Genomic DNA, 26139 nt, shown 5'->3' with positions numbered 1-26139 from the left:
GGAGCCCTGAGCACCCTCTCAGAAGTGGGTGAATGCCAAGCATGCTCGCTGATGGCTTAAAGACATGGGCAGGCAGAGTGGGTGGTTCCTGACCATTGATTTGGAGAAGCTCTGTCCATTCAGCCTCTTCAGCTGGTTTCAGTGACCTCCTGTTGGCCCTGGGAGGTGCTGGGGCCTCTGGAGGGGTGGGTGCTAAGTGAACCACAGCTTTGCCCCCTGCTGGCCTGGGGTGTGCTAGAGGCCAGAGGACAGTATTTGGGAGATGAGTAATAGAACCTCAAAATTCCTAATGTTACCATGATTGTGATCACAGTCACTGTGAAAAATAACGTCATGGAGTGGGTAAAAATAAAATGATTTTCTGGAGGCATTTTTAATTCCTTCACATGCCACAGAGGCAGAAGACAAGGTGGGAATCACAACTCTTCTTGACTGAATATTCCTCTCCCATCTTCTGCAATCTGTGGCTCTAGATGCCTCACTTCTTCTCTAGTTGCAAAAATACTGCTTTTATCACTTGCTGCTCCAAGAAAAATACAATGTGCCCAGCCCACATTCCTATCTGACTTCCTTTGGAAACAGAAGTCAGGGCTGGTTCCGCAGAGCGCCGTGTGGTGCCCTATGGCCCTGTCCTCTCAAGGGACCCCCAGGCTCCCCTTCCTGCTTCGGTGAACTGTGCTGGGTGCTGGGCTCAGGAAGGGAGAACTGACACTTGAGTTGGCTTAGATGCATTATGGAACCTGAGTTCAGGAACTCAAGCTTTGTCTTTACCAATTCTCTGTGAAAAAACAGAGGGAACCTGTGAAGGTCTCCAAAGCCTGCCTGTGTGTGAGAGGAGTTATTCCACAGACAGAACCTAGGGTTAGAACGAAGGAACCCCCAAGGTCATGGAGACTGGTGCTTGCTGTTCAGCAGAAAGCAAGGGCATGACTGTGAGTTTTACATAAAGCTAAATTTCTTCCTTTTTAATTATATTAATTATTATAGAATATATTTTATTAGTTTATTTTTACCCACCCCGTGACATTATTTTTTACAGTCACTATGATCATAATCACCGTATCATTAGGAATTTTGTGTGCATTTGCTCACAATTCCTATGTGACCCTTTTATCTAAAAGGGGAAATCTAGACAGAGACATGTGGGTGGGGAAAGCGACCTGAAGACATGTAGGGGGAAGGCCCTGTGAGGATCAGAGACTGGAATCCTAGGTCTACAGGCCAAGCAATGCCCGAGGCCACCAGTAGCTAGGAGAGGCAAGGAAGGAACAGTTTCTTCCCTGGTGCCTTCAGAGGGAGCTTGGCCCTGCAGACACCTAGCTTTCCACTTCTGGCCTCCAGAACTATGAGGCAATTAATTTCTGTTGTTCCAAGCCACTCAGTTTGTGGCACTTTGTTAGGACAGCCCTAGGAAACTAATACACCTTCATATTTCTGCATGGGGATACCTAGAAAGATATCATAGGGTAGCTGCTAAGAGCTTAGATCCTGGTATTTGATAGACCTGGTTTGAACTGTGGCTCTTCCACTTCATGCTTTGTGACCACAGATTAGTTACTTAACCTGTCTGTGCCTCAGTTTCTACAATATGAAGAAAAGAGGAAAAATTAGAATATTTCATGGATACCAGGGTATGATGCATGAGGTGATCACCTCACAGGCTTGTTAAGATTCTGATAGGAGGTCAGCAAGTGTGAATGAGCACAGGGCTGCCACATGGGGGGCACTTGGTACCCTCAGCTGATGTGATTATTAACGGGGACGTTGGACCCCCTGTCAGTGGAAGCTTATGACTCATGCAACATGAGCTCTGCATGGCTCCAGGGCTGGCTCTAAGGTGCATGACCCATGTAGCCACATGGGCCCTGCGTTCACAAGAGCTCCACCCTTAGTTTAATGCTCTGCTGACACCACCTTGAAATTATTAATAATTTTTTTTGAGAGAGAGAGAGAGAGAGAGAGAGAGAGAGAGAGCGCGTGCATGTGAGCAGGGGAGGGGCAGAGAGAGACAGGGAGAGGGAGAGAGAATCCCAAGCAGGCTCCACACCACCAGCACAGAGCCTGATGCAGGGCTCGATCCCATGAACAGAACAGAGAGATCATGACTTGAGCTGAAACCAAGAGTCAGATGCTCAACCAACTGAGCCACCCTAGCACCCCATCATTAATTTTTAAACAAGGGGCTCCCATTTTCATTTGCACTGAGCCCACAAATTATGTAGCTGGTCCTGACTTGCTCCACCAGCCATGCACATGGGCTGAAAAATCTATCTGTCACCAGAATTTGCAAGAGCAATTTCTCTTCAGAATTTCAGGGACTCTCAGGAGTCTAGCTTCTTTACTAGCTTCAGAGCATTACTGTCCCCCAGTGCCATCCGTCAGACGTGGGTTGCATTTAAATTTTCAAATTTGTCTCAGACTTAATTTGAATACAACAGGTACTTAAAAAAAAAAAAAAAAAAAAAAAAAAAGCTCCCTTGAAGAATTTTTCCCGGGGTTTGGAGAAAAGGATAAAGAGGAAGGACTTTCATAGCCCATTTCCATCCTGATTCTTCGGCGTGCACCCTGGGGCCTTGCATGGTGTACCTGAGTATGAAACGTGTCCCACTGGCACTTGTGAAGGCTCCCTCAGAACAAGGCACACTTTTATTTTTAGCCCAAAGGGAGATTTTGGCCTCTTTAGCCACACTGCCCCAGCCTTCAGGCATCTCTCTCCTTAAATGTTGCATTCAACAAATATTTATTAATAAGTATTTATATGCCAGCACTACTCCAGCTATTGGGGAGGCAACATGGAACAAAACAGACAAAATCTGAATTTCCTCATTTATATCAGGCAAAAATAAAAGCTTGATGAAAAATAAGGCAGGGAATGTAGATGCAGTGGGTCAGGAGGGTGGGACTGAGGTTTGCTATTTTATAGGGGGTGGTCATGACCAGCTTCTCTCAGGACATTTTGGAGGAGACCAGAAGGAAAGGAAGGGAGGGTCATGTGGGTATGTGGAAGGAGCTTTCCAAGCCAAGGAAGAGCCAGTGTGGAGGCACAGGAGGGTTTAGGCCTATTTACTAAAGCAAGGATACTGGTGTGGCTGGACCGGTGAGAGGCAGACAGGTGAGTGTGGTAAGGAGAGCCCCTGGCTCAGGGGGACTGGCAGGTTGTGAAGAAAACTGTGGATTTTACTCTGAATGAGATGGAAATTGGAGGGAAAGGAAATGTCCTGATGGCTGTGAACTTGCTAACAAAACATGGACAGGAGGCAAGAACAAAGCAAGAGATCGGTTAGGTGGACACTGCAAGACTCCAGGTGGGAGATGACAGGGACCTGGAGGTGGCAGGAGTGGGATGGTGAGAGGTGGTCAGATAGGCATCTATTTTGAAGGCAGGACTGACAGCACTGCCGATGGTCTGGATGTGGGGTGTTGGCAGGTGGTTGAGGCAGTCCAAGGTGCTGAGCATGAACACCTGGAAGAATAGTGCCATTTCCTGATGAGGACACGATGGAGAGCAGGACAAGGAGCCTGTCTGAGACATGTTCAGTTTGTGATTGCTATGAGACCACCAAGTAGAGATATCAAGAAGGCCACTGGATATGCAGCAGAGGCTGCCATTTGGGGAGACCTTCTGCACACAGCAGGTACTTAAAGCAGTGGGACTGGATGAGGTCACCTAGCACAGGTATCAGTAGGGAAGAGAAGAGGCCTAGGGACAGAGTCAGGCACTCTGATGTTTAGGGATCGAGGAAATGAGAAGAGGCTAGCAAAGGAGGCCAAGAAGGAGACCCCAATGAAATAGGAGAAGCAAGAGAAGATGTGGTCTTCATAGTCAAGTATTTGTAAGAAGGAAGGACAGGTACCTGTGTCAAATGCTGCTGGAAAATCGAAGGAGATGGGGAAGAAAAATTGATCATTGGATCTGCCAACATGGAGGTCATGGGGGACCTTGACAAGATCAGTTCAGTGGGCAATGTCTTGACGGAGTGAATGTAGGAAAGAATGCAAGGCCCTATTGTGGGGCCAAGTTGTGGAGGCAGGAGCTGGTAGTGGATGTGGGATGAAGGTAGGTTCTCCAAAGATGGGCAGAATGCTTGTGCCTGGATGGAAATCACCCAAGACAGGGGAAGGGGGAGACTTGGTGATCCAGAACAGAGGGGGTGATTGCTGTGTCATAGATTCTAAGTCTAAAGTTCTCTTTTGGCCAGCAAAAGAGCGGATTCAGGTTTGAAAGCAAGAGATGGTTAATGTCCAGGAAAAGACAAGAGCCCCGAGTAAGGGTCCTTGCCCCATATTTATTCAGATCAGAAGGCTTACAAATGTGACGGGCATGTACAAAGAGACAAAGAAACTAGGAACATTAACTTGGGGACATGAAGGAAAAGGGGGATTTTGAAGATATAAAACAAAATCCTGGTGCCAGGCAGATGGGTAGATGCTTGTCAATGGCAGACAGGAGGCGCCATGCCTGTTTATCTTTGCTAGCCTAGGGGATAAGACAGAGAGAGGGAATAACCTCAGGGTTAATAAGGCACCTTTTCTTTTGTTAACCATCTCCACTCTGGGCAGTCCATAGTCCAATTCACCAGTTTACCTAGCCTGGCCCTATCCTTCTGTGAAAACAGCTTTTCTGCTGTAGTACTAAATTGGGGGTGCTTCCCCCCTGAATATCTAATCTTGTTTATTTCACATACCTATGTATTGGGCACCTTTGCGCCTGTTCCTACTTTAGGCCTTTGCCTCTCCCTCTCTATTCTGGGGGTTCTGTACACCCTCTCTATTTTGGGGTGCCTTTGCACCTCCCTATTCCTGGCACCTTTGTGCCTCCTTATTCTTGGGGTGCCAATCTGGTTTACCCAAACTTGGGTGTAAGCATTTTATGACTTTGCATTTCTTTATGCCTTGTTAACCCATTGGTGTAAGCCTGGGGAATTCCTAAGCTTATCCCCCACCCTGCTGGAGTAATGTCCTTGAGAATGTGAGAGAAGTTGAAATCTACTGTACAAGCAGGGGGTGGACCCCCTAGAGGAGCACAAATGTTTTATGCTTTGTGGCAGAGGTGGGGTAGCGCATGTGGGCACAGGTACAGGTCTGGTGGCAGTTTTAAGCTGGGAGTAATGGAAGTTCTGATTAATTCTAGTTTCTCAGTGAAATAAGAAGTAAAATCACCAACTGAGAGTGAGGAGGGTGTGGGAGGTTTGAGAAGGGAGGAATCTGAGTGAAATAATAATCCAAGACATATTTTTTTCAAAACCTATTAATAGGTTGTGAAATTGATTTTGAAGGTTGCCCTTGGCACATTTTAAGTAAATGAAACAGGACAGGATCAGAGAAAAAGGGAAACATCACAGTGTTAGTTCCCCAATCTTTATTTCATTCCTGTATATATGGACGTGATTTTTTTTTTATTTTTAAGTTTGTCAAAGACTGATCAGAGCAAGAGAATGGACGAGTTAATAAAAATGGAGCACCCACATCCACATCCACCTGCCTGGTGCAGGCACAGACTAGGGAAGGTGTGGCTCAGGGTTGAGTTTAGTCATGGGAGTCACTTGAGAGAGGCAGGCAAGACAGTTATGCAAAGGAAGGGTTCTACTCCCAAACCATGGGATCCCCACTGGAAAGGAGGCAGATGTAGACATGAGGCAGAGGGACAGTGACCAGGGTGCATGGTTGGTGAATTGTAGAGCATGGTAGTGGCTGAGCCAAAGCAACTCTACAAGAAAAACAAGATTTCCTAATTCCTCCTCAAGACTGAGGGCAAGGCAAATTGTGTTCCTTCACCAATGTTCATTTGCAGAGGTTTTCTGTTGAATGGCTTATCATAAAATGCTTTATCAGTCAGAGAGCACTCTCCTTGTGTCTGTGTTAGGCTTTGGTATGGTGTGTAAAAAATCTGAGGTCAAATGGTATCATATTTTGGTCACTTTTTCCAGCATTCACCAAAAGGAAATTTCTCTCAAAGGCAGTTTTGTTGAATTAAATAATACTTCACCATCCCATTGTAAGGTACTTTCAGTTCAATCAACCTTCAACAACTATTCTGCTATGTTCATCAGTTATTATTTCTATTTCTAGAATGATATTTATTTTAGAAAAGCATCATAATTCTTAAGAGCTATGAAGGCTTATGTGTTTTGGTTATGTTTTCTTTTCTTTCTCTCTTTCTCTTTCTCTCTCTTTCTCTTTCTTTCTTTCTTTCTTTCTTTCTTTCTTTCTTTCTTTCTTTCTTTCTTTCTTTCTTTCTTTCTTCCTTTCGAGAGAGGCAGATGGAAAGGGAGAGACAGAATCCCAAGCAGGCTCCACACCCAGAACACAGCCTAATTCAGGGCTTGATCTCACAGCCATGAGATCATAACCTAAGCCAAAACCAAGAGTCAGATGCTCAACCGACTGAGCCACTCAGGCACTCCTGAAATCTTGGTTCTTACACCAGACCCCTTTCCTCTCTGGAAGAATTGAATATAGCTTTCCCTAAAAGCCTTTCACACCTTCACTATACAGTCTTTCATGGGATGTGTTAAGAATCCCTCCATACTGGGGCACCTGGGTGGCTCAGTCGGTTGAGTGTCCAACTTCGGCTCAGGTCATGATCTCGCGGTTTGTGAGTTCGAGTCCCGCGTCGGGCTCTGTGCAGACAGCTCAGAGCCTGGAGCCTGCTTCAGATTCTGTGTCTCCTCCTCTCTCTGCCCCTCCCATGCTCATGCTCTGTCTCTCTGTCTCTCAATAATAAACAAATGTTAAGAAAAAAACAACTTAAAAAAAAAAAGAATCCCTCCATACTAAAGACGAACTAAAAGCCACAAGTTTAAATGGATTCATGGTAAAAGAGCCACTACAATGTTACACTTTTGTGCCATTCATTTTCTTTCCTTCTTAGAGCTGATCATATTTTTCCTCTTGCAACTACAATTTTAATGGTTTCTTGATGCTTACACTAAATGAAAAATATCTTAGAGAAACTAAAAGAGGGACACCTGGGTGGCTCAGTCAGTTAAGATCTCTTGCCCCAGTCGGGCTCTGCACTGGGTGTGGAGCCTGCTTGGGATTTTCTCTGTTCATCTCTCTCTACCTTCTCCACTCAAGCTCTCTCTCTCTCAAACTAAATAAATACACTTAAAAAAAATAAAAAACCAAAAGAGATTGATTTCTACCTCATATCAGTCATCCAAATCAGACTTTGTCAAGGTATCTCTCTTGAGATCCTGAAACACAATGCTTAAAATCTCATCCAATTCCACATGGTCCTGCCTGTTATTCTGATTTCTCTGTCTCAACCATTATTCCAGGTGTTGTATGCTCAGAAGAGCAGATGCATAGAGTTCTTACTGGTGGGACATCACTGGTGGGATCCACATGTTAGATTGCAACCCCCTGGTAACAGCTTACTCCCTCCGTGAGGCTGCCTGTGATTGGCTAGTTTGAAACAAATCACATATCCCACCATCTTGTGCTTCCATTGGGGGGCCCTGCACCCACCAGAAACAGGAGGAGGGGATGTTGGTGGTTATGGGGCAGAAATGATGGAGGCAAGAGGTGCATATGCTCTCAGATGCTTATATGTATTTATAGAGGAAAAATTTGACAAATGACTGGCCTGGACAGTCAGGGGTATAGACTGCCATTACCTGACATGATTAAGAAATTCTCCTTCAGATGTTCAAATGTTCTCTTGTCTCCTCGACCCATGGTTCTCGGTGTCCTCCATTCTACACCTCATCAGTCTTCAAGGAACCAAGAGCCAATGATCGATTATAGAAACAAAGAGCTAACTATGTCCAAGAAGGACATTTACACAGTTACAAGCATCTTGTGATTACCATGAATGCTTCCAATAAGGTCTGAAGGCATAAATGTCTGCGGTAAAACTGTGGGAAATAACACTGCTGGGAAACATCTGGGATGGTCTTTAGGGGGACAGGGTGACTGCTCACAGGCATGAAGGCATAACCCTCCTGGCAGAGGGTTAGTGAGGAACTCTTGATCCTCATCCATCACAAGAAATGAAGGGGGGCTAATTCTTCCTGACCGTCTGCCCTGCCGGCTTCTGTGAGGCTGAGAACAAGCATTCCCCAGACCCAGGCAGATGCTGCCAGTGGTCTGCCCATCTCCCCTCAGACTCCTCTACCATTTTCCTGGCCTAGGCCAGCACCTGTCTCTGTGGGAGGAGGGCTTCAGGCTGACAGGACCTGCTGTGCCTGCACGCAGAGACAGCAGTGCTGGGGGCGGCCCTTGGCCAAAAGCGGACCCACGCAGGGGGAGAACTACTCCAGTCGGCTGGCCTCTGTGCTAGCCACTCTGGTGGGCCCTAGCCAGTCTCCAGAACTTTCCTGTGAAGACCTCCCCTTATTTCCTGGTAGACAAAGGAGGATGAGATTCTCCTTAAATCAGAAATAAGGCACAATCCTCCACAGAGCCTGAGCATGGCTTTGTGACAGGACTGTGCTGCTAGGGCAGTGGATGATAGGTTTCCCTCCCAGACTCTCCCCATCTCTCCAGTCTGATCTTTAGGACATGACACTGTCCTCCACAGGTCCCATACACTGATTCTCATTCTTTGCACCTGACATTCCTCTATCTGAAACCCAATGATTACTAGTCGTCCACCAAATAATCCACCTTTCAGAGCTAATCCCTTCCACTGTGAATCCTTTTCTGATGCCTGTGACAAGATAAAGTGCCCCTTCTATATGCAACCAATGGCACGCTTGAATAGAAAGAGGTCACTGTGCCCTGTCCTCACCCCTGCTCTTTGATATGACCCCACCCCTAGTAGGTACCAGAGTCCTGTGAAAATTCAGTATAAGAGAAGGGGCTGGCTCAAGCCAACATTACAATGTAGACTATCTATATCCTTTACAATACATTATGGCCTAAGGTCACCCTGTACACTGTTTAGGGAAAGACATTAGCTAAAAAATTAGGCATAATTGGGGTATGAGACAGGCCCACGGGAAAACTATGTGTAATGCCAAGTATGTGTTAAGTATGTGTCAGGACAGGAATGCAGAGAGAATGGGTAGGAGGCCCCAAGGACAGATGGCCAGGAAAAGGGAGGGACAGGTTGCTGTGGAATATGACTGCCACTTCATACATCAGACCTCACCCTACCAAGGGGTAGAAGCTTTGAGAAAAGAACCCTACATGGATATCTTCATCAACCTGGGTGGGGGGCCTTCCTGTCTGCTCATCTCGTTGGCCCCTCCCTCTCCTCCTCCCTCCCTCCTTTTCTGAGAAGCCACTAAACTGTTGGGGGTGGAGTCTCCTTCCTTCAGGGTGTTGACCCAGAGAAGCCTCTGAAATACACCCCCACCACCCCTGTTTGATTAATAAACAGAAGGCCTAATAAAAAAGAAAACATCTTTAAAAAGACAGGGCCTCTGTCTTAGTTCCCATTCAGATCCCTAAACTGCCAGGGGGAAAAACTGCATGGGAAAATAATAAAGCAGTTTAATTAGGAGTTTTTGGGTTCAAATTCAGCACAAGTCTGTCTCCGGGATCAAGCACTGACCACCCTGCCCTGTCCTCAGCAGCATCTGTAAGCACACCCTGCTAAGCTGGGGGGCCCGAAGGACCAGCAATTACACAGACACACCTGCATCTGCACCAGTCAGATCTCAGATCTCAGATCTCAAAGGAACTCTGAAGTCCCTGAAGTCAGCCAGGATTCCACACCTCTCAGCAGCACAGAAACCAGACACCAGAGTGGCCTGAATATGCATAACCAAGGCCTGCGGGTTGCATTCAATTTGTAATTTACTAGAGGAAGATCAAAAATTTTCATCAAGTCTTAATGTATCAGTGTCCCGGCTTAATGCAATTCCAGACAAACCCCACAGAATGAAATTTGACTGGAAGAATTAATAGCATAACCAAAAGAATTTGGAAAAAAAAAAAAGAAAGATGACAGTATGGCAGATGGAGTAGGACTTTCCTGCCAAACAGTACAGATTACAGAGCTGGGGAGAGGTTGATCCATTCACCAAACAATGCTCGGTAAACTAAGAGTTAAGCGGATTCTCTTTAAATCTGTAAAATGGACACCATCAAAGTTAGAAGGAAACATAAATGGTTAGTTGTTTGAGGATGCAGAAGGGCTTCCCAGGCACAAGAACCGTTAAGGAAATCCAAAGGAAAAGTACAAGCATTTGACTCTACAAAACGCTGAAGTGTTTGTAGGACAAAAAAAAAGTCATGGACACTCAGCACTTAGACAAGAAAAGTCTGGATAGTGAGATGAGGGGTATTGTTTGGATGCCACCTCACTCTGGCGCCATGTGTCCAAGTGACAAACCCCGTGCCTTCCAAGACACAGCTGCTGGTTTCAGCCCTGCCTGCCGGTGTGGGATCTTGGCTCATTTCTGGGGACTCAAAAGTTCCTGTGCAACCCGACCCATGAAGGTGCCTTTTGCTTACCGCAAAAGAGAGTTATCTGTCTTGATTCATTTTTTAAAATATTTATTTATTTTTGAGAGACAGAGCATGAGCAGAGGAGGAGCAGAGAGAGAGGGAAACACAGAATCCGAAGCAGGCTCCCTCCCGGCTCTGAGGTGTCAGCACAGAGCCTGACAAGGGGCTTGAACTCATGGACCATGAGATCATGACCTGAGTTGAAGTCAGAAGCTTAAACGACTGAGCCACTCAGGTGCCCCTGTCTTGATTCATTTTTAAGAAGTATTTTTGTAATCAAAGCACAGTTAAACGCAGTTGGACATTAGCTATTTGAGAAAAAAAATAAAAACACCTCTGGTGATTTCATAATAAAGAAAAAAATGTCTTACAAAGCAAATAAAGTTTATTTAGCTTCCTATTTAAACTAGTTAAGTGTTTTGATTTTTGTATTTAGTATTCCTGACCTAGAACATGCTATCATATATGTGAAAACCAAAGTGTTTGTTTATTTCATTTACTATGTTATCCTACTCAATTAAAATAGTTAATTCATTAAAAATTGTAAAATACAGGGGCCCTGAGTGGCTCAGTCGGTTAAGCATCCCACTTCGGCTCAGGTCATGATCTCGAGGTTCATGGGATCGAGCCCCATGTCGGGCTCTGTCCTGACAACTCAGAGCCTGGAGCCTGTTTCCGATTCTGTGTCTCCCTCTCCCTCTGCTCACACCCCGCTAGTGCTCTCTCAAAAATAAATAAACATTGAAAAAAGAATATTAAAAATACTTAATGACATGGGATAGCCTGGCCCCTGACCAATCACAACAGACGCTGGCCACAAACTAGCAGGTTGAAAACTCTGGACTACTGGCTCATCAGTTCTTCCTCTTCCTTCCCTGTGTCTGGCTTCACAATCTCCATCTCTGCTCCTGGATGTGGGCTTCCTGGTTCTGCTTTGACCCCTTCCTGCTTGGCCTGTGGTCTCTCCCTGTGTAAAACAGCTTCCCTGTTTTCAGTCCCCAGCGTGCCCCAATGACACCTTGTCTGCAGCTGCTTATTGAAAATTTCTATCTTGGTAACATCCAGAACTTTTGTAGGGGCCAAGGGCAGCCCACCCTAAGATGGGCCAAGATGCCATCTTCATGGCATGAAGATTATTTTGACTTCAAAGCAATCAAACCCAGCAGATTCGAGGAAAAGCTCTTTACCTCTCCCTCAACTGCCTGTCCATACCAGGAAGAGAGCTACTACCAGAGATGTCTCTGTACCTAAGAAACTTATCTGCATAATAGGGCAACCTCAGACCCCTAACCCTCTCCTTATCCTCATGTTGCCTGACTGTCCTTGGAATCCCACGTCCGTGTGGATTCCCCGTATGTCATTAAATTTGATTTTTTCCTGTTAATCTGGCTTACAAGAATCCCATTTATTCGATTCAAGTCCTTAGAAGGACCTTGAAGGGCAGAGGAAGTTCTTCCTCTGCAACACTTTTAAGTTCAAAATATTAAAAATTAAAAAAAAAATCACACTATTTCCCTCCCACTTTCTTCCTTGGCCGCAAACGCAGGAGTGAATACACACACACACACACACACACACACACACACACACACACACCCGATAGGTCCATTTTTCTCAAAACACTAGTTTCCTTGACTTCTGTGATACCGTCCTATTCCATTCAAATCCCAGAGACTACTTCCTTTCCATGCTTTGGAAAAATCTCCGAAAAAAATCTGGAGATAAATTCCCTCAGCACTGGAGACCCAGAAATGCGAGTAGGCAGAAGTTACTGTCTGCTTGTGGCCACGCCCCCTCTGATGTCAGTATCACCTTTCCCAAGGCTCCTCCACTAGCCAGCCAGAGTCCTCTCAATCTCTGAAATTCAAACTCTGGCTTCCCCCATTGATCTCCTGTCTTAAATGCAAAAGAGGCTGAACAGCCAGGGTTACCCATCTGTGAAAAAAGCGCAGAATAGTTGGATGCTGGCAAACTCTTTCTTAAAAACACCAGATTTCAAACAATGGATGCCTGTGAAGTGGCCCCTGCCATCAGCAGCCCTTTGTTCCAGATCCAGTAGCTACCTTTTCAGGAGTAAATGTAGCCCTTGACCCACTACAATATCCACACTGCCAGCTCCCAGGGAGACAAGTGAAACCTCTGGGGTGCACCTTCTCACTCAGTGGAGGTGATCAAACAAGATGTGCGCCAGCCCAAGAACCCCTACCTTGCCATCCCACATACACAGCCGCATGGGAGGCACACTCAGGGAAGGCTGGTTGACATCTGCATGAAGACATGCTCCCTAGATCTGTTTGCATTGTTTACTCGACTCCTTTGGTTCCCTCAAATCTGACTAAGCCCTGGAGAATGACTCCTGTTAGTCTGGCCCACAACAGCTGCAAACAAACAATTTACAAGGGGGGATTACTGTGCCTTTTTAATGTCCAGAATTTAGATTTTGTGCTGTCCTAAGCACTAATGGTCCTTGGAAACTGCCCAGATGTCAGAGGTGAACTAAAAAAACATTTGGGTGAACTAAATCCCCAAAGCGGACTCCTTACAACACTGGATCCTAAAGATGCTTCATGAGAGTGTTCTGTGGCCAAATGATGTTGGCAAACAGTCCATATTATGGCATCACCCTAAAGAGACCCAGCGCACACTATAATAATAAAGGCACTAAAAAGTCCTGCAGAGGAAACCCTGTTTAACATTAGCATTTGTCCTAATGCGTTCTACCACTATAACTCTTTAGTAATTTTTTCTTTAGTAAAGTTGCACCCTAAAACACAGCTTGGTTAAATTCTGCTGCAGACAGACACTGCCCGGGGTGTACCTCTGAGCACAGACACCTCTAGCAACTCAGCTGTGGTTTAGGGAGATGTGTATTGAGCCTGGAGCCCTGGTCCCAGCTTTGGTGCTTTGACCTCTCCAGGACTCTGTTTCTCACTTACCAAGTGGAATTAACAGTACTTTGGTGAAAAACAACTGAGGTATTATCTGTAAAAGCATTTTGCAAAGTGCTATAAAAATAATGATTATCTGCTAACGATATACATCTATCTACTAAGGATATACCAAGGGATACTTTTGTTCATTCTTTTCTATGTCCTGTCCCTGGTGTTGGAGGTGAGGCAGGAAGAGCTATGATCTGGCTTTTGATTTTGTTCACAGACAGTGGGCAAGTGGGGTCCACACCTGTGGTGGCCCTGACGTCTCATCAGGGAAAGGAGGAGGGAGGTCAGGGGAACCTTCCCAGCTGAAACCACCAGAACTGTGAAAGACCATTAGGAGGGCTGGACATACATTGGGGGTGGGGGGGGGGGAGTGAGACATAATACCAAGATGACATAGCCTGGGGAGTATGTGAAGAATGGGTCCCATTAAGGCTGGCCTCCCAGGGCTGCACGCCCCTGCACGTAGAAATCAGTTCTCAGTCTCCTCTATGCAGAGGAAGCAGATTCAGTCCAGTAAAGAGGTTGATTCTGGAGAACCGAACTCCTCTCTTTTTCTTTTTTTAATTTTTTTTTTAAAGTTTATTTATTTTTGAGACAGAGAGAGACAGAGCATGAACGGGGGAGGGTCAGAGAGAGGGAGACACGAACTCAGGGACCGTGAGATCATGACCTGAGCTGAAGTCGGCCGCTTAACCGATTGAGCCACCCAGGCGCCCCCCGAACTCCTCTTTGGAGTAGGTAGTGGCCCTTGACTTTGGTGAAGGGGAGGAAAGGCCTCAAGTGAGGACAGAAGGGCTGCTGGGAAGCTCTAGTGAACAAGCACATCCCAGAGCCCCAGAGGGAGTCAAGCTCCTCCCATCCACCCCCGCAAGGGCAGCAGGTGTGGGTCATTTTAGGTCTCCTTCTCTACCTAGCTAACCTTCTCTACCTGCAGAAAGTGGCCAGACAAAAGAGGTCCTGGTTGCTTTGCTCTCATGTCCTCAGTCTCCAACAACTGAGAGCAGAGTCTGTAAACCTCATAACTCCTGTCAACCACCAGCCTTCTCTAGACCCAGATGCAAGGACCCCTCACTGTCCCAGGCCCCACCTGACCCCTGACGCCCACTATAGAACTACCCCAGTACCCCAGCACTGGGAATGCAAGGGTTCTCTAGAGACACACTGGAAGCTGAGGTCAAAAGGAAAATGCACACTTCTCTATACACCTATCAAAATATCCCCCCATATTTGAGCTGGGTAAAAAGTTAATAAAAGCTCCACCGCACAAAAAACAAAAAAAATGAAAAAAAAAAAAAAAAAAAGGACTATATATAAAGCCAGCATTGCCTAATCTGTTGCAGGCCACTGTCAACCCTCATAAACCTCCAGGTGGGGACCGGACAAACTGAGGGTGACTGGAAACCACTGTTCCCATTGCACAATAATGCAGGGGCCTAACAAAAGCTGTCTTTATGTTAAATGTTGGTATTTTGTTCATCGTTGATTTTTTACATTAAACTTTATTTTTTAAAACACTGCCTTAAAATATCTTAATTACGGTGTACTGCCAGTGTTTATTTTTGCTCACTATTCACAAAGTCCTGTCGGTGGGAGAGTGCTCTGAGATCTCCTTATTGATGACAGCACGTTCCTAAGAACCCCCAATGTGCCCGAAACCCTCAGGCCTGCAACAAAGTGCGGCTCTACTGTATGCAGCCTCCTCTGCTCAATTAGGAAAACCCAAAGGATTCGAGATCTTCGAGAAGAAAGGCGCCTCTTAGGGCCCAGGGGACCGGGTCTTGCCCTGTATTTCTTGGCAACAAATCACAGTCTTTAAAGCAGAATTCTGCAAACGCTGCCGTCCCCCGACCATGCAGGGGCGCCCGGTGCCGGGTGGGCGGACGCTGCGCGGGTGGAAGCCCAGGCCAAGGGTGGAGGCCGAGCCCAGAAGGGGGCGGAGAGGCCTGAGGGTGGGAAAGTGGCCCCGTCCCTTCCCGGCAGGAACCCCAGGCTCCTCCTCCTCCCGCAGCGCAGCCATCAATCAGCGCGACAGCCCAGCGCACCGGGGCCAGACTCACGGACCCTCCCACGGGGTCTTGTGCCCCCGGAGGAGGAAGCCTCTGAAGGGAGCGTCTGCCCGTGCACGGAATGCGCGCACAGACTGGAGCTGCGCTGGGCACCCGGGCTGTGCGACCCCCAGTCCCGCCCGCGCTCCCAGGCACCAGGCGCACTTGACACCCCGTAGGCGGCCCGGAAGGTAGAACTCAACAAAGGTGCCCCCCCCGCCCCCTCCTTCCGCGAGCACTCACACACACGGCACCTGGAGCCACCGCGCCCGCACCCTCCGGCTGTCCCTCACCCCACCCCCGCAGAGGTCGGCTAAGGATACACCAAGACACCAACTGGACCTGCAGTCGCCTCAGGGCCCCGGAAGGTCACCCTACGCGGGTCCCGGCGTCCCACTCCCTAGCACCTCCTCCCCCACCCGTTCCCACAACCCCTCGAGGACACTCGCTCGCTCTCTCTACCCCCAGGTCCCCTGCGGAGGGGAAGACAGTGCGAGCAGCAGCACCCAGGGCCTCGAACCCCGCACAGCTCCCGCCGGCACCCCGGAGCCTCCCCGGGTGCTGGGTGCGGACACCGGGGGTGGGGTCTCCGCGGCCACCGCCCCTTACCTCGCGCAGGCCCTCCCCGCAGGTCTCGGAGGCGGGGGCGAGCGGTGGCCCGCGGACTAGCGCGGGGCTGGGTTTCCCCACTGGGGCGGAGCGGGAGGTGGAGGAGGAAGAGGAGTAGGGGAGCGGAGGGGAGGGGCAGGCTTTGTGTCTGCCTCCGGCCCTCCCACGGCTCCGGCGCTAGCCATCCCCCTCCCCCAGTCACCCTCCGGCGCCCGAGGAACGGACGGGGCGGGGGTGAGATGAGGGGGCGAGGACGGCGCCTGCGCGTCCCCGGGTCCGGCCGCCCCCTCCCCTCGTGCAGCGCACCCTCCGCCCCTCGGGACTTGCAGTCTAGGCGCCTGCGGGTGACCTGGAACCCTAGCTGCAACCAGGCGAGCCGAGACCGAGAAAGTTGATCTAACCCGGAGCAAACTTGGCTGGATCAGCTCCCGACGCGCCTCGGCGCCCCCGCCCTGCTCCTCTGCACTCCCCGGGGAGGACCGGAGTTCTGTTCTCGGATATTCTTCTCTGTCTCCTTTCTTTGCACTCACTGCTGAGCAGTTCAACCGCGCGCACACCTCTCCCCCAAGCCAGCCCCGCCAGCCGGCTGCAGACCCCGGGATCAGCCGCGCGTGCTGGGAAGCCCCTGTCGGGGAGGCACGCGTGGGCTCTGGCCCTTTGTCCTGTGCCCGGACGCGCTGCGGGGGCCCGGGTGTTTCGTCGCATCCCCGCTGGGAAGCGGGCGACCGGGGGCAGTTCCTACGTGTGCAGAGCTGCCCAGCCCCGCCCCGGCCCCAGGGAGCCAGAGTCGCGGGGAGGCGGGATGTGGTTTAGCTCAGCTCTAAGCCACCCTCGTAACGCCTGGGGATAGCGAAGAGGGCTGACGGGGAGCTGGGAGCGGCCCTGCCAGAAATCTGCAGTCGTCTTTTCTTGCGAGTCAGGCCCGTCCCTGGTGAGCGGCTGTGCTTTTCCGCTTGCCTGCCAAGGAGAGCACCTTTGTGGGGAAATTGCTAACAGTGTTAGAGTTACCGAAGTAGCTGGTGTCGCAAAAGGAGCCTCAGGCACCTGTTTGGGACAGAAGCAGGAAAAGGAAACAAAGTCCTTATTTTTATTCAAGGTCTGCTTCAGACAAGTAGCCAAAGAGGAGAATAGCATTGGTGTTCGTTCTTGCGATTCCTGCTTTCTAAAGATTTGTTTCATAATCAGCTCAGCTCCCAGGAAATCATTACCCACTGCACTTCTCTTAATGTTCTAAGTCACCCATTCAATAAATTATTGAGCACCTGATATGCACCAGGCATTGAGCTAATAATGTTAGCTCAGTGTTCCCAGGGGAACAAAACATCTCCCTGCCCTGTTGGAGCTGACATTCTGGGAAGCAGGAGCGGGAGAAAGGGTAAATTGTGAACATCAGTAAGTCACTTACCTGGAATGTTAGAAGAAGTCAGCAATAGGGGAAAAAAGAAAAAGGAAAATAAGGAGGCCAAGGAGTGCTGGTGTCTGGTGTGGAGGGTAGAATTGAATAGTGGGGTGGTCAGAGTTGGCCTGGTTGGGAAGGTGGGATTTGAGCAAGGACCTGGAGGAGGTGCATTAAGGTCAAAGGCTCTGAGGTGGTAGGTGGACACCCATGAGGGTCTGAGCAGGCGGTGACAGGATCTGATCTATATTGTTGGAAGACTTAGTTTGATGCTGTATGGAGAGCCAGCTGTGCGCACAAAGTTAATTGCAAGTTAGGAGCCATTGACATACTCTAGGCTGGAGAGAAAGGTTACGCAGAGCAGAGTTACAGAGTGCACACATAGAGAAGTACTTGGACTCTTATTTATTTTGAAGGTAGAACTGTCAGAAATTCCTAAGAGGTTGAATATGTTGGCAAAAGGGAGAGGTGGGCCAAGGCGCACCTGGCTTCATATCTCTCCCTCTTCAGTCCCTTCTGCCCCCAAAGGATTCAATTTTATATACAAAGCTCCCCAAGTAAATATTCTCCCCCTGTCTCTGTTTCACTCAACCTCTTGAAAAGTTTCTTCATCTCGTGTGCATTACCCCATGGATGGCCCTACAAGCCCAATCTGTTTTAAAACTTGGAGCTCATTTGGCTCTGTCCTCCCTCAGGAAAACCTCTTTTACTGTAGAGATGGATTTGGAGATTATTCACTCAAAACTATCTACTGAGTAGCTACTATGTGAAGTTCTATTGTAGGCGGTGGGGCTAGAGCAGTAAACTGAACACACAAACTGCTGTGCTCTCATGGAACTCACATTCTAATGGGGAGACAGAGACAATAAACCAGACAAGGTTGATGATACCTGCCATGGTGAAAAATTAACTCGAAAAGAGAAAGAGGGTGGTGGGGAGGCTACAATTTAAAACAGGTGGTCAGGGGCATCTGAGTGGCTCAGTTGGTTAAGCATCCTAGTCTTGATCTCTGCTCAGGTCATGATCTCACGGTTCGTGGGATCGAGCCCCAGGTCTGGCTCTGCACTGACAGTGCGGAGCCTGCTTGGGATACTCTGTCTCCGTCTCTCTCTGCCTCCCCTTCCTCTCTCTCTCTCTCTCAAAATAAATAAATAAACATTAAAAAAAAGAAATTAAAAAAAAAAAAAGAGGTGGTCAGAGAAAACTCCAAGAAAAAAAAATTAAGACAAAAACTTTGGACCCTCTCATGGACTTATCTCACATTTGGCAGGTTTGATTTCCTACCCCAGGGTCCTTGGAGTCTGAAGTGACCACTCCAGTCAGCTGCAGAGATCACAAGTGCTCTGGGGCATTTTGGTCAGTGGAGGACCAGCTAGCCAAAAAAATGTCACTTGTAATGAAGTTATTTTCCCTCTAAAGTAAACCAAGCAGCATTGGTTCTGCAAGCATTGCCCGGAGCTGGCAACTCAGCAATTTCTGTTCTCTGTGGTAGAAGTAGAGGTGTCTTATGCACATAAAATGACTTGAAAAGAGTGAGTGTGTGGGTTTTTTTTGTTTTTGTTTTTGTTTTTGTTTTTGTTTTTGTTTTTTTTTTTTTTTTTGGTCTGGGTCTGAGCTGTAGAATAACCATCATAATAATTATGGCAATTCTTTATTCATTAGTATGCATTGGAACTGGGTGACATTACTTCGGTGCATGCCCATAGCCACCCTGGGAGTCAAGTAGAGAGCATCCCTAGATAGTTAACTAATTCCTAGTGTTAGGAATTATGTAGTAGTTAGACGGTAGTTAGAACTTCCCATCTCCATCTCCAAAGATGCAGTGCATGTAGAGGGAGGTGGGTCCTCACAGAAGAGGGCATTTGGCAGGGGTACATATTTTATTTATATTCTTACTTATATGTTTGTTTACTTAAATCTGAAAGAAAGTCAGTGATTATCCCTGGAGTGTGGGATTATTGGGACTTTAACTTTTCAAGTTGTAGGTCTGTAAACTGAATGTTTAAAATGGTATATTACTTTGTTAATCAAAATAGCATTAATATTATATATAAAATTATATACACAGTACAAGTGTAAAGGCAAACATACATAGAATTACCTAATATTTTATTTTTTCCTTTGACCTTATTATTTAGACCAATTAAAAATTTCCAAGTGTTGAGGTTTGTTTTTGTTCTTTAAATTTTTGTTATTAATTTCCAGATTTATTGCATTGTGGACAAAGAATGTAGTTTATATAGTTTCTGCTCTTTGAAATTAATAGAGGCTTTGTTTGTGACCTAGTATATGATCTATTTTGAAAAATATTTCTGTATCAGAAAAGAAGGCATGTTAAACACCCCCACAACCAGTCCTATAATTAGCATATAGTAGTTGTTGAAAACTGTTTATTGGTGAACCTGAACACCAACTAACTAAATGGTAATTCATCTTTTATATTTATTCTAATTCACGAGGTCATTTATTTTTACTATCTCATTTGCCAGTCTCCTAATTTATATCCTGCTTTTTCCCTACTCCCCTTCTAGGATATAATAGACTTAGGGCAGATGCATTAAGATCTTCCATTTCAATTGGGGTTCTGATGTTTTTCTCAGAATTTACAATTCTGGGGTGCTTTGGTAGCTCAGTCTGGTTGAGTGTCCAACTCTTGATTTCAGCTCAGGTCATGATTCCAGGGTCGTGGGATTGAGCCCTGGGTTGGGCTCTGTGCTGAGCACGGACTCTGCTTAGGATTCTCTCTCTCCCCCTGCCCCTCTCCCCTGCTTGCTCTCTCTTGCTCTCAAAAAAAAAAAAAAAAAAAAAAAAAGAGGAAGAAAAAGAATTTACAATTCTTTTTACATTTACAATACAATCTATTACAATTTACAATTATTTGTATTCTAGCACTTTCATGCTAGATCCACACTGTGGATCATGTAGCTATCAGTATAATAAACCTCCTTTGCCCCATTCAATGTGCCTTGATTCATTCAGAAATTCCAATCACGACGTCTGTTTTCTTTGTGTTTGCAATCAACCAATGCATTTTTGTCTATCCTCTATTTTAGACATTTCTGCATCATTTTATTGTACGTGAATCCTTTTGGAGCAACATATGCCATAATTGAATTTTATTTTAAACTCACCTGGTAAATTTGGTTTAATTTCTGTCACCTTGTTTTATGCTTTTTGGGTTTTATAAAACCATGCCATTGCCTAAGTTCTATGCTTTTTTTGATTAAAATAACTAAACTCTATCTCTTTATATAGTCTCCTGTATTTGAAAAGTATACTTCTTGTTTTAACCATAGTGGTTCACTCTCTAATTATTCAACACATGAATCTTAGTTATTTACTGGGTGTCAGGCACTCTTCTAAACACTGTGACTATATGATAAGACAGATAAAATCTTTCTCTCAAGGTGCTTGCCATCTAATGGAGGGGGACAAACAATAAACATACGAACACATAGAAATGAAGATATACAGGGCATGATACGTGCCATAAAAACATGCCAAAGTAATGTGAGAGTTGCTCAAGGACTTACATTGTTTGGGTGATCAGAGAAGACCTCCCTGACAAGGCTACATGTCAGCTGAGACTAATGACAAAAGAGGGACGAGTCAGGTGAATTTCTGGGAAGGAATGTTCCAGTCTAAGTAAGAAGGAACAGCCAGAACCAAGGTGCTAAGGTGAGCTTCAAGGAGCAGGGAGGAGGCTATCAGGCTGGAGTTAGGGACTTAGGGACAGTTGGAGAGGGTTTCAGATGGAAATGGCTCAATCTGGTTTCCATTTGTAAGTGACCAGAAAGGCATCCATGCGAGAAAAGGATGGAAGAGGGGAGACAGCAACGAATGGGAGGAGACTACCAAGGTAGCTTTGCAGTCACTGGGTGAGGGACTGTGAACAATGTGGAGATGGTGATTAGACAGGGACTGAGACAGAGGTAAGCAGGTGGACTCCAGGTATGCTGTTGAAAAGGCTGAGATCATGTCATTTTAGGGGCATCTGGGTGGCTCAGCTGGTTAAGCATCTGATTCCTGATTTTGGCTCAGGTCATGATCTCACGGTTTCTAGATTGAGCCCCATGTCGGGCTCCACACTGAATGTATAGCCTGCTTGGGATTCTCTCTCTCCGCCCCTCCCCTGTTTGCACACCCTCTCTCTCTCAAAATGAATAAATAATCTTAGAAAAAGAGAACACATCACTCCAAAATAATCCATTTGACATACTAATTGGAGCTAAAGGCACTTGAAAGACAAAGGAGCAAGAAGGATGCTCTGACCTCCCCCTTTTTTCCTGAAAGCAGGACAATGTAGAATTCCCATGTGAAAGCCGCCCTCCAGGGACCAGGAGGAAAAGCACACTGTCATCATCAGAGATGGGGAGTTGAGGCCAAGAAGAATCTGTACAGACCACCTCGTGAAAACAGACTTCTCTTCCTTTTCAACTCCCCCTATTTCACAATCACTGCTGTTTGTTCAACCTAAATGCATATGAACATTTAGACCTAACCACTTTGGGGGGCATCATTTTCCTGTGAATGCTTTTTTGTAAGTGTAAAATAGAATGTGTATGCCTTTTTCTTGTTGATCTGTCTGATGTTGACTTAATTCTTTGGCCCAGCCAGAGATTCTAACAGGATAGAGGATAAGTTTGCCTCCCCTATGCTATGAAGGTAGGGCCTACTGGGTATGCTCTGCTACATATCCCTCCTGTATTACATTTGGATACAATTAGGTTACATTTTCTTTTTTTTTTCAATATATGAAATTTATTGTCAAATTGGTTTCCATACAACACCCAGTGCTCATCCCAAAAGGTGCCCTCCTCAATACCCATCAACCACCCTCCCCTCCCTCCCACCCCCCGTCAAACCTCAGTTTGTTCTCAGTTTTTAAGAGTCTCTTATGCTTTGGCTGTCTCCCACTCTAACCTCTTTTTTTTTTTTCCTTCCCCTCCTCCATGGGTTTCTGTTAAGTTTCTCAGGATCCACATAAGAGTGAAAACATATGGTATCTGTCTTTCTCTGTATGGCTTATTTCACTTAGCATCACACTCTCCAGTTCCATCCACATTGCTACAAAGGGCCATATTTTGTTCTTTCTCATTGCCATGTAGTACTCCATTGTGTATATAAACCCACAATTTCTTTATCCATTCATCAGTTGATGGACATTTAGGCTCTTTCCATAATTTGGCTATTGTTGAGAGTGCTGCTATAAACATTGGGGTACAAGTGCCCCTATGCATCAGTACTCCTGTATCCCTTGGGTAAATTCCTAGCAGTGCTATTGCTGGGTCATAGGTAGGTCTATTTTTAATTTTCTGAGGAACCTCCACACTGCTTTCCAGAGTGGCTGCACCAATTTGCATTCCCACCAACAGTGCAAGAGGGTTCCCATTTCTCCACATCCTCTCCAGCATCTATAGTCTCCTGATTTGTTCATTTTGGCCACTCTGACTGGCGTGAGGTGATATCTGAGTGTGGTTTTGATTTGTATTTCAATTAGGTTACATTTTCATTGTTCCTCCACTGCCACCAACCTATGCCAAGCCACCATCATCACTATGCTAGGCAGGAAGCTTTCTGCCTGGAATCTGGCATCCACTCCTGCCCCCTACTGGTTATCCTACACATAGCAGGTAGAATGGTGTATTTAGAAGGGAAATTGGATCCTATCACTCTCCTGCTCACTCTTCTTGCTACCCACTATTCTTAGAAGAAATCCAAAAATCTTTCCCATGGCTTGCAGAGTCCTCCCACTCTGACCCCAGCCCTCTTTAACCCCATCTCCTGCCAGTTAACTTCCAGCTTTCCCTTTGTTCCCTGAACACACTGAACCTGATCCAGCGCCAGAACCTCTGCCCTAGCTGTTTTCTCTCTGGTCCTTTGCATATCTGCACCTCTAGTACAGAACACCCTTTTGGAGACTTTATATGCCTGAAGATATTTTTATTATGTCCTCACAGTTCAGCAACAGCCTGGCTAGTTATAAAGTTCTAGGTTCACAGTTCTATTTATTAACACCTCAAAAATATAATTCCATTGAGCTTAAGATTGGTGTTGAGAAGTCTGAGGTCAATTTAAGTCTTCCTCCGTTGTGAGCAAGAAGCAAGGAAGCAAAGGCAATCTGCTTTGGTAATCTGGAAGCTTAAAAATCATAGTTTTGCCTTCAGTGTTTCTAATTCTACTATAACGGAGGGATCCAAGAATTTTTTCTTGTCTACAGTATTCTTGGTGCCCTTTATATCTGCAGACTATCATCTTTTTTTTAATTCTAGGGAATTCAAGGACATTATTTAAAGTCTTTCCTCCTCTCCTTGTGGCTCTCCTATGACCTGGCTCTGCGTGTTGATTTCTGTCTTCCGTTCCTTTTAACTTCCTCATCTTCCTCAGCTGCCTTCTCAGAGAGGTCCTGGATCACCTCTTCCTACACATTGGTTCTTGGGCTATATCTGTCTGTTCTTTAACCCACCTATCATTTTCTATATTAAAATAGTCTCTCACATCTAATATCCCCACTTGTTTCCTTTTCGTGTGATCCTTGATTCTTTTTTGATATGGCTAATTTCTTCCCCCACGTTCTTAATATGTTTATCATGATTATTTAAAATTTTTGGCATGGCCATTTCAGTAATTCTGCTTCAGGTGGTATATGTTGTTATACTTTTGCCCTTTTGTGGCAGTTGTACTCCTCAGGCACACAATATTTTGGCCTGAGAGCCCATGACATTCTGAGGGTACTGACTATTCTAACTGTTCTGTGTATTGGAGAAAGGTCAAAGGTTAGCTCCAGGCTTTATTGCTTCTCAGGAGTTTAAGGATATGTGTACTGTTTTTCTCTTACCACATAACAAAAGACCACAAATATGCTAGCTTCAAACAGCATCCATTTATCATCATGCAGTTTCCATGGGTCAAGAGTCTGGGTACAGCTTGGCTGGGTTCTGTCCCCTAGGGTCTCACAAGGCTACAATTCAGGGATCGGCCAGGGCTGTGGCCTCAGCTGAGACCTTTGAACTCTTATCCGAGTTCACTTCTAAGCTCCTGTGGTTGTTGGCAGAATTCACTTCCTTGCAGCTGCGTGACTGGGCTCTCAGTTCTGCGGAAATAAATTAAGACCAACCAAGTGAGAATAAAAGTAGAGGCCATCCATTCAGAGCTTGCTAAAGAAAGGGAGTTGGCCACTATTATTTGTGTTCACTGGAGACCCAGATGCAGGTAGAGGAGTTGGAAAGATTTGTAGTGGGAAAAGGGAAGGGGCTTCAGGTCAGGTGTGCCCTGTTTGCAGTCTGTTGGCCTGGGGAAGCTGGAGGTGAGCTAACTAGCAGCCAGCGTCCTATGTGACTGGTCAGGAGTGCATATTTGGCTATCTCTGGTCCCAAGGTGGAAACCGGAACAAAATTAGGAAGCTGCCAGTTATGAATCAAGTTCTGGTCATTTCGGACCAATCATTACAGGAGTTATTGGATTCCTGGACCAGTTGCTAGAGATGGTAATCTGACTTCTTACAAGTCTGCCTTATAAATAGTGGTTGGCTTCCTGGGCTGGTTACTGTAAATTCTGAGTTGGTTTCCTGGACCAGATGCTGTAGGCTGTGGGCCACAGTTTTATTTCTACACTCAGTCTGGTCATTGTCCATTTCTGTGTGTGTGTGTGTGTGTGTGTGTGTGTGTGTGTGTGTGTTGCCATCGCCCATTTGTATATTCAGTCTTCCTGGAGACTGTCTGCAGCTCCCTGGCACGTGGCCCTCTCCACAGACAATTCACAACATGGCACTTTGTGTCTTCAGGGTCAGCAGAGAGTGTCCCTCACTCTAATGCACTGTGGTAAGATATAGATGATATAGATGATATAGATGATATAGATGATATAGATATAGATAGATATAGATATAGATATAGGTCACAGAAATGAGAACCTGTCATATTCTATTGGCTAGAAGCAAATCACAGGTCCTGCCCAAACTGAAAAGGAGAAGATTATAGGACACAACTCCAGTATGGAGATCATGGGGCATTTTGCATCCTCCATGGAGTCTTCCTACCACGGTAGGAAAGGATGAGCCCTGTGAACAGCTCCCCAGGCCCTGAAAAACAGCTGCTGGTCTCTACCGTCTACTGGCTTCCTCCCTGCTCAGGGTTTCACCTTTAAACCAGTAGGAGAAGCAACACTGGGAGAAAGCCATTTTCCCTTTGCTATGATTCATGGCCCTGGAGTCTAGAAGAAATGCCCTAGGACCATTGGTCCCTGTGTCCCTCTTTACACTAACTCCTCACCTTAGCAGGCCTTTGTGCTGCCCTGTTAATCTCTAAAACCTGTATCCAGGCTTTGTGGCTGATTTCTGTAAGGGGCTTCCACTGCTTCCTCTGTGGGCGGCACCCTTTAGCTCCGGCCCCTGCTACATCTCTCACCTAATCCTCTTTTGGCATTAATGCTGTGTTACATGCCTGGGCAAGTGGGTGTCAGCCCTGGCTGTACATTACAATCACCGGAGAGTTTTATACAATCCTAATGCTCTGATCTCACCCCCTACCTATTAAATTAGGGTCTCTAGAGTGGAATGAGCCATGAGCAGCTTTTTAGCTACCAGGTGATTCTAATATGTAGCCCAGGTTCTAGAAGGGTCACTGTTCTAAAATCGGCAGCCTTTAACTCAGTTCTTAGCCTTGCTGCACAGTGGAATCACTGGGAAGATTTTTTAAAAAAAGAAACACTGATGCTCAGGCCCCCATCTCGAGAGATCTGATATAATTAA

General features: G+C 46.4%; 1 protein-coding gene and 1 long non-coding RNA gene across 2 annotated transcripts in view; one reads left to right on the top strand and one right to left on the bottom strand.

Annotated features, from left to right (window-relative positions):
• RIN2 (Ras and Rab interactor 2) overlaps nucleotides 1-16124 on the bottom strand; it is a 237114-nt gene extending 220990 nt beyond the window's left edge. Inside the window, exon 1 of the mRNA XM_040447828.1 lies at nucleotides 15995-16124. The gene's annotated coding sequence lies outside the window, so the exon portion shown is untranslated. The remainder of the gene's footprint in view (nucleotides 1-15994) is intronic.
• Nucleotides 16125-16665: 541 nt separating this feature from the next.
• LOC121012548 (uncharacterized) lies at nucleotides 16666-21968 on the top strand. Its single transcript, XR_005782165.1, has 2 exons — nucleotides 16666-16925; nucleotides 21684-21968. It is a non-coding gene; the product is annotated as an uncharacterized LOC121012548 (long non-coding RNA).
• Nucleotides 21969-26139: the final 4171 nt, after the last annotated feature.

The sequence above is a fragment of the Herpailurus yagouaroundi genome, unplaced genomic scaffold (genome assembly GCF_014898765.1).
Source record: "Herpailurus yagouaroundi ecotype Mexico unplaced genomic scaffold, PumYag 196, whole genome shotgun sequence".
NCBI classification, from domain to species: Eukaryota; Metazoa; Chordata; class Mammalia; order Carnivora; family Felidae; genus Herpailurus; species Herpailurus yagouaroundi.
The sequence above is the reverse complement of the archived record's forward strand: the minus strand, read 5'-3'. Positions and strand labels throughout refer to the sequence as shown.